The sequence below is a fragment of the Hyperoodon ampullatus genome (assembly GCF_949752795.1).
Source record: "Hyperoodon ampullatus genome assembly, chromosome: 3".
Taxonomy (NCBI): domain Eukaryota; kingdom Metazoa; phylum Chordata; class Mammalia; order Artiodactyla; family Ziphiidae; genus Hyperoodon; species Hyperoodon ampullatus.
Genome location: NC_136916.1, coordinates 38,079,139 through 38,087,728, shown reverse-complemented (window position 1 = coordinate 38,087,728; position 8,590 = coordinate 38,079,139).

Here is an 8,590-nt window from a genome sequence, read left to right as displayed (position 1 = left end):
GCCTGGCCGGGACGGGCAGCAGGCAGTTTGGACGCTCGGAGGTGGGAGAGGCTTTTAAGACTTGGGCAGGGGCGGGGCGGCCGCGTCCGCTTGCGGAACAGCTGATCCGGGGGCAGTCCGCGCGCTCGCCCAACCGGCGAGGGGACCCGCGGCCCGCGGCTCGCCCTCCGCCCGAGGGCCGCCGCGCTGGGGTGGCGGTGACGGTGGCGGGAGTAGGGACCGAGAGGACAGAGGGCAGGGATTAAGGCGCCCAACCTCTGTGGATCCCATAGATACCGGGCGGCACTGCCTTTCCTCTTTTGTTCTGGTGAACAGAGAGAGAAAAAGCCGATCATTTGCCTCCCACCGAGATAAAAACGAAGGCATTCCCGGGCATAAATCATCATCATCATCATCATCATCATCATCATCATTATCATCATCATCATCTTCTTCTTCATCGTCGTGCCTTTCTTTTCCTGATTACAAAATTCACACAGGGTACATGAAAAACCAGGAAAGTTCAAGAAATTGTCACAGACCAGGGAAGTCTGAAGAGACATGACAAATCAATGTGATGTGGTACCCAGGACTGTATCCTGGAACAGAAAGAGGATGTTAGTGGGAAAACTGGAGAAACCCAAATAAAGCCTGAAGTTTAGTTACTAGTGTTGTACCCACGTTGGTTTCTTAGTTGCGACAAGTGTACCCTGGTTATGCAAGTTAGGAGGGACTGGGTGGGGGGTACAGGGGAACTCTCTGTACTATCTTTGCAAATTTCCTGTAAATTAACATTATTCCCAAAGAAAAGGGCATTAAGAAAAAAAATATATATATAAAAGATTGTAGGAACAGTTTAAGAGCTTTTCACAAGTTCATTTAACTATGATCAGGAATTATCTATTGGTTACTATAAGTGATCTTGATATGAGTCAAGATAGAATTTAACCTTGGAATTTAAGTTAAATCTTTGCTTAGTCCGTATTTTGTCAAAATAAATTTGATTTTCTAATTTTTCTTTTTTCTAATATTGCTTTCCCTTTATTTTTTTTCACACACACATACACTGTATTCTATTTTTACAAGAGATAAATAAACTGACACCAAGCATTGTAAATGGATGACCACAACAAAAGCAACAATGATTGCAATTACCAAACACGAAACACACTCATACTATGTCATAATATTGACATTCAGTCCAGGAATCCTCCACTGTAACAGTGCCTTTACTTTGCAGTGAAAATTGATTTGTATATTTTTTGCCTCCGAGTCCTTGTGTGATTGTTTTTTTATTCAAACAGAAAATCACAAAAATTATAATCATCCTCATCAGTTCACTCAGTCCCATGTAATTAAAAATTTTTTATCTTGATCTTTTGTTAGCACTTTTATGAATTCATCAGTTAAAAAGAAAGAAAGAAAGGAAGGGAGGGAGGGAGGCAGGGGGAGGGAGGAAGGAAGGAAGAAGATTCTTCTGTTGCCTTTAGTCCCAGCTCGCCCCTGAACTTGGGGAACATGACCTCCTCGGTAGCATTTTGATGCTATTGCACTTTACTGAATGTCCCAGGGCAGCTGTCCTCTTCACTGGCTGCCCTTGGTCTTAGTGGTGAACTGAGCTCTGTTTTTCCCTTGAGTGGCTAGCAGTTTCATTTCTGGTGCCCCTGGGGGGAAATGGCCACTGCTCCAAAAGCCTAGGGAAAATATCTCCTCCCAGAATACCTTCTCTCCAGCTAACATAAGGCCAGGCCAGCAGGCTGCCCCATCTCAGGCAAGGGCCAGACTCTCTGCAGAACGCCTGTCCTTCCAGGGTGATGGCAGGAGGATGGGAGCTCCCTCCCCAGGCCATTCATCCACTTTCTCCTCTCCTCGATCTACAATTCATTCATTCATTCATTCAGTCAGTCAGTCATTCACTCACTCTTTCTTTGTAGCGCTGGCCTCACATCATCTGCTTATTTATCTGTCTGTGGTCTGTCCCCCTACATTCAGTCCCCAAGGGCAAGGGCCCCTAGAAGACATTCTAGCTCAAGGTAGTTGCTTGTTAATGATTTTTCGAGTGAATGAATGCATGAATAGATGAACTCTCATTTTATTTAGCTAATCAAACATGTACTGAGCACCTACTGCATACACAATGCAGGATTAGGACCAAATAGCTGCACAAAGATGCACCCCCTCCCCCCGCCCCCCCAGGTTTAGTACTATACAAGAGGAGGCACAAGTAATTTGCCCCAGTGGTTAAAACAGAATTCAGCACTTTCCTATGCAGTTGAGAAGAGCTTGGTGGGCACCAAGGTGATCAAGGTGGGCTTCATGGAAGAGGTGAACTGATCTGGGATTTGTAGAGCAGTTAAGAGGTAGACCTTTCCCCTCTGCCCTCTGGCTTCCCTTGACTCACCCACATCCCACCAGTTGATTCCAGGCCACCTCCCTGTCCTGGCCCAGTATTTCCTCTTGCCACCAGCAGGCTGGGATTCTAGGCTTCTCCTCTGAGACCAGGGTTCAAGAAACCGGCTGCTCAGGTCTGTTGGGCCAGGCAGGGGTTTACCACAAAAGCCAGCCACTTTCTCCTAAAACATGAGTGCCTTGACAAGTAGGGAGGATGAGTGGGAATTGCCGGGACAGGATAGTTTCCTCCCAGCCAAAGAGAGGCAGGGCATGGCAGCCACGTGGGCAGGCATGAGGGGGGTTGTGGTTTGGGGGCAAAGGTGATTCTGAACTGCCCTGGGAAGCAGTTCTGGCCACACCCCATTCCCTTCATCTCCTCAGAGCCACAGAGAATGCCACCTCCCCACGCTCATGAGGCGGTCTCCAATGTGGCTGGCCTGCGGGGCAAGGGGAGAGGATGCAGGCTTCTGCAAAATTCTCTCCCCTGTGACAACCTGTGGGATCAAAAATGAGGTCACAGATAGTGGGACACGGGACATCTTGTGCTCCCTGGTGGGCTGCTCTGAGAGGGTCACAACATTCTATCTGTGCTATTCCTACCAAAAACATACACGCTGAAGTTAATCACGTGCAAGCAGCAGACAATCCCAAATTGAGGGACATTCTGCAAAACAACTGGCCTGCATTCCTTAAAAAAAATGTAGGTGTCTTGGATGACCAACAAAAAAAAAGAGAACTAGGTTAAAAAGACATGACAGCTGCATGTGGTGCTTTGATTGATCGTTGATTGGCTCCTGGATCAAAACAAACAAACAAAAAGAACCCTGTAAAAAACCACTATTGGGACAACTGGGGAAATCTAAACAAGAACCACGGTTAGATAAGGGATTTATCAGCGTCAAGTGTTTTGAGTATGATCATTGTAGTGTGGTTGTATAGGACAGTGTCCTTGTTCTGAGAGTATGCCTGGTGAAGCATTTTGAGGTGAAATGTCATGATGTCAGCTCTCAAATGGTTCTGAAAAAAATGTGTGTGTGTGTGTGTGTGTGATGAAGCAGAAGTGGTGAATACAGGTGAGGGGTACATGTATGTTCATTGCACCATTCTTGCAACTCTTCTGTAGGTTTGAAAATTCGTAAACAAAAAGTTTGGAGAAAATCCCTTGTGGAGCTGTCACTGGGAGCCTCCGATATCTGCTAGGAAAAATCAGCTTCCCCAAGGCCTGGGGCAGAAACCACAGAGTTATAGGCTCAAGGAGAGTTCCACCGACACACTCTGCCCAATTACAGTTCAAACCTTGCATGACCCACTGGGCTCCCTGTGTTCCGTACAGCACAGGGGCCAGCATGTACCAGGGACTCAGCACTTACTCAGGACCTACCCCATGCCAGGCCCTGTACTAGGCACCAAGACATCAAGCCCCTGCTTCTTTCAGTGTACACAGTTCATGGAGGGGTCAGCTCATGCCACTGCAGAGTATGTTCTGGGTACAGGAGTCCAAAAACACACAAACCAAAATGCAGGGGTCTCAGGGAAGGCAGAAGCAGAGATTAGCAACAGCAGCAGCCTCTGTGAACTGGGCGTTCCTAGGAGCCACGCACAGAGCTGGGCCTTCTCTGGACAACACTGTGTCTCCTCTTCACAATGGCTGACCGTGCAGGAGGGATTTTTTTTTTTTTAACAAGGTGGAGACTCTGGCTCAGAGAGGCCACATCACTTGTCTAAAGTCACACAGCTAGAGGATGGCAGACCTGGAAAAGGAGGTGACGTGATCTCAGTCATGAAGAGGTTTGACAAACTGACTTATTTTTGGTTTTGGTTTTGTTTTTGGCTGCACCGTGCAGCATGTAGGATCTTAGTTCCCCGACCAGGGATCGAACCCATGCCCCCTGCAGTAGAAGTACGGAGTCTTAACCACTGGACCACCAGGGAAGTCCCCCCAAACTTAGTTTGTTGCTTGCCAGGCATGAAGGGACTGTTTGAGTGAAGATGTGGAGGGAGGAAAGTGTGGGCAGGGTTTCTCAGCTTTAGCACTAGTGACATTTGGGGCCAAATAAATCTCTGTTGTGCGTCTGTCCTGTGCGCTGCAGGATGTGTAGCAGCATCCCTGGCCTCTACCCACTGTATGCCAGTAGGCAGTAGCACCCTCCACCCCTCGTTGAAACAACTAAAAATGTCTCCAGACATTGGCAGACGTTTGTCTGGGGGCAAGATCCCTGCCGCTGAGAGCCACTGGGGTAAAGCAACTGCATCCTGCCCTAAGCTGAAGGGCAACTCTTGGCCTAGCTCTGCTCCTGGCTGGAGGGCTGTGCCTGCTCTCTCCTGAGGTGGGCAGGCGGACAAACCCTGGCATGAACTCTGCACTATCTCTGCGGCTGCACCCGGCTTCTCCTCCCACACTGTCCTCGCCTCCATTTCTGCCTTGACAGCTCTTCTTGGAGAGTCCAGTGAGCGGCAGCCCCCTGGGCCAGCTGAGAGTGGCCAGAGACAGGCCAGGCCCTGATCCTCACCTGCAGGGCCTAGGAAGGTCACCCCTTCCAGTGCCTCAGTGTCCCCACTTGTAACGCAGAGACAAACACAACTGCTTTGAGGAATCCCAATGGATCACTGCTGTGGCCTCAGGGTTCCTGGCCAGGCCTGAGTTCCAGACAGTGAGTGACAAAGGGGAGGCTCTTGCGCAGGGATCGTCCCCTCCACACCCACCCAGGGCAGAGTTCTCTCTGCAGCCCAGATGGAAATGTTGTTCTTCAGACTTAAAAAGTCCCTGAGACCTTGGACAGTCAGTTCTCTAGGAATTCACCATTAACAAGTAAAGTACAGTCAGTAAGCAGTGGTATGGCCAAACTAGAGTGCCCCTCCACTGCAGCTGACCTGGATGCCCTGGCTTCCCCCAAGCCAGCCACTGTGTACTGTGTGTTATTTTGCCAGCTGCTGCATTAGCCTTTAAAAGTATTTGGAGACTTAAGATGAACTACATTTCTTGCAAAGTATATTCCTTTCCGTATCACAGAAATTATTTTATGGAAATGTTAGCACTTCTGTACCAATGTTGAATAAAATTAAAAATTAAAAAAAAAAAAGGGTTAACACTCTCCTAATGAAGAACCTCCAGTAACCTCCTCCCCACCTCCCATCCACCACCCCCCTCTGCTATACCGGCCATTAGATATTTTGGCTATTTTCTCTTCACTCCCTCCACCATTCAACATTTATTGCAAACCTACTATGAGCCAGGTCCTATGCTAGGTGCTGCCCTCAACGTGTTCCTGGGTCCGTAGGAGCTAAAGAGACAACCAAACATCAAAGATTCACATAGCACAGCAGTTGTAAAGGTAGAGGCCTGTACAGAGTCCCCTGGGGGCACTATGGAGGTGGGAAAGGTCTACCTGTGGAGGAGTCTCAGAGGACTGGGTCTTGAAGGGTAAGTGGAAGATCATAGTGAAGGGCAAAGGGGGAAAGGAATTCCCGGAAGAAGGACCAGCATGTGCAAAATCAGAGCTCATCCATAGGATGTGGAGAGAAAATGTTAGAACTTGTATTTATATTAAGTTCTAGTCTCATGCTTTTTTATTTTCTATTTTATAGACATATTAACATAGTGATACATATATGGTTTTTTTTTTGTTGTTGTTGTTGTTTTTGGCTGTGCTGCAAGGCTTGTGGGATCTCAGTTCCCCAAACCAGGGACTGAACCTGGGCCACAGCAGTGAAAGCCAGGAATCTTAACCACTAAGCCACCAGGGAACCCTCCTGGTTTATTTTTTAATATATGTATTTTGAGGCCCACCCCTCTCACAATTTCTACTGATGCATGATCAAAACTGTTGCCAAGGCTGGCTTTAGACATGTTGTGTTTGAAGGGCCTGTGAATGTCCAAGAGGTAATGTCTAGGCTTGGAGCTAGATAAGGGTGTGGGTTAGGGAGATAGCCTTGGGTGCTGGGGGTGAGGAAGGGAGAGGGGTTTAGATTGTGTGTTTACAGAGACAAGGGAGGGTGGAGGAAGGAGCAAGTGGTTCTTAGCCTGGCTGAATCTGGGAAGCTTTTAAAAAGCACTCACTCCCAGCTCCTTTGATTTAATGGGCCTGGAGTGAAGCCCAGTCATCATCTTCTTTTAAACTCCGCAAGTGATTCCAATTGCAACCAGAGTTGAGAACCACTGCCCTAGATCAGTGTTCTTTAAATTTTCATGCTGTGTATCCCCTAAAAGAATTTTGGAAAACTACATACTTTCATATTTTTAAGTTGACATCTAAATTTTTTATCATAATTTTAATAGCTGTAAAAATATAATTTCCTGCATGTTGTATATATTTTCTCCAGAACCTCAGGGTTGCAGATTTGGTTTATTTAATTTATGGGAAATGTCTGCCATATAAGCTAATTGGCAAAGCCAGAATTCATCGTCAAGTCGGTCAGCCCAGTCAGACTTACTGTCAAAAGAAAATCTGGATTCATTTTTCAATTCAAATAAATGTGTTAATACATAGCCTCGTGACAACCATCTCACTTTCATATTCTAGTTCTAAGCTAAATAGTGCACAGAGACTTGTCACCTAGAATTTGTCCCTTAGATGGAATAAGATGCTGCCCCTTCCATATTTATAGCCAATGCTCTCTGTGCTTTGTTGAGGGGGATCTCTCCCTCAGAAGTGTGCACTCTCTAATTGCTCCTTTGTTTGGGTCTGTAGTGGTCTGCACTTGTCTAAATGATGGACCATGGTCCAACTGAGACTGAGTGAAAGGTAAGCCTTACTTGGAAAGGTAAGTGAAGTGGAAAAGGACAACTGGCTTGATGTTTGACTGCAGAAGCAAATAGATTCATTTTAGAAAAAGAGGACAGAGAGAAGTTGAGGATCTGGAAGTTAATACCTCTGAAGTTGTTCATGATACATCCATACATATGGTAACTTGACTTACAATAAAGACACCTATGCAATTCTGGGGAGGAACCAATGCTTTTTTCTCTGCATACTCATAAGGGAAAAAAATCAGCTCTGACCCCTTCCCCCACCATACACATTAACTCAACGTGGATCATAACCTAAATGTGAAACTAAGCTAATAAAACCCTTGGAAGAAAACATGGGAGGAGATCTTCATGATAAGGCAAAGATCTTTTAAGTAGGACATAAAAGGCACTTACTAGAATTTTTTCTAATTGGTAAATTGAACTTCATTCAAATAAAAACCTCTGCTTATGAAAAGATGTCATTAAGAGAGTGAGAGGGCAAGAGAAGATTTTCACAGTACATATCTCTGACAAAGGACTCATGTCCTGAATATATAAAGATCTCTTCAAATCAATAAGAAAAGGACAGCCAAACCAACAAAACTTTGGGCAAAAGACTTGAAAAAGAGGCTATTGAAAGCGCCAGTAAGCATATGAAAAGACACTCAACACCATTAGTCATTAGGGAAATGCAAAATAAAACCTCAATTAGATTCTGTGATACTCTCATCAGAATGGTTAAAATTAAAAAGACCAGCAGCACAAAGAGTTGTCAAGGATACGGAGCAGCTGGAGCTCTCATACATTGCTAATGGGAGAATAAATTGGTAAAAACCATATATACCCCTACCCTATGTCCCAGAAATTCCACTCCTAGCCATATATCCAAGGTGAGATAGTAGCTGCAGTTCAATCAGTGTGCAGGCAATAAGGGGATATGATGTTGTAGAAAATTTAGGACAGTGATAAAAATGACTAAAAGTCAATCTGCTTTATTGTCACCATGTACCAGGACCAGAAATTCTAAACAGTGTCAGTTATAAAATATCCTTCCCCCTAGAACATCTTTTCTTGGTCTAAGTTCTAAACAATTGCTGCAATTACCATTGAGTTAAATATATATATATATATATATATATATATGCTTCAAATTAGCACATTTATAGTACCTACCCTTTCTTCTTTTTGGCTGTGTTGGGTCTTCGTTGCTCCGCCCAGGCTTTCTCTATTTGCTGTGAGCGGGGGCTACTCTTCGTTGTGGTGCATGGGCTTCTCATTGCGGTGGATTCTCTTGTTGCAGAGCATGGGCTCTAGGTGTGCGGGCTTCAGTAGCTGTGGCTTGCGGGCTATCGAGTGCAGGCTCAGTAGTTGTGGCGCATGAGCTTAGTTGCTCTGTGGCACGTGGGATCTTCCCAGACCAGGGATTGAACCCGTGTCCCCTGCAGTGGCAGGTGGATTCTTAACAACTGCGCCAATAGGGAAGTCCCTATA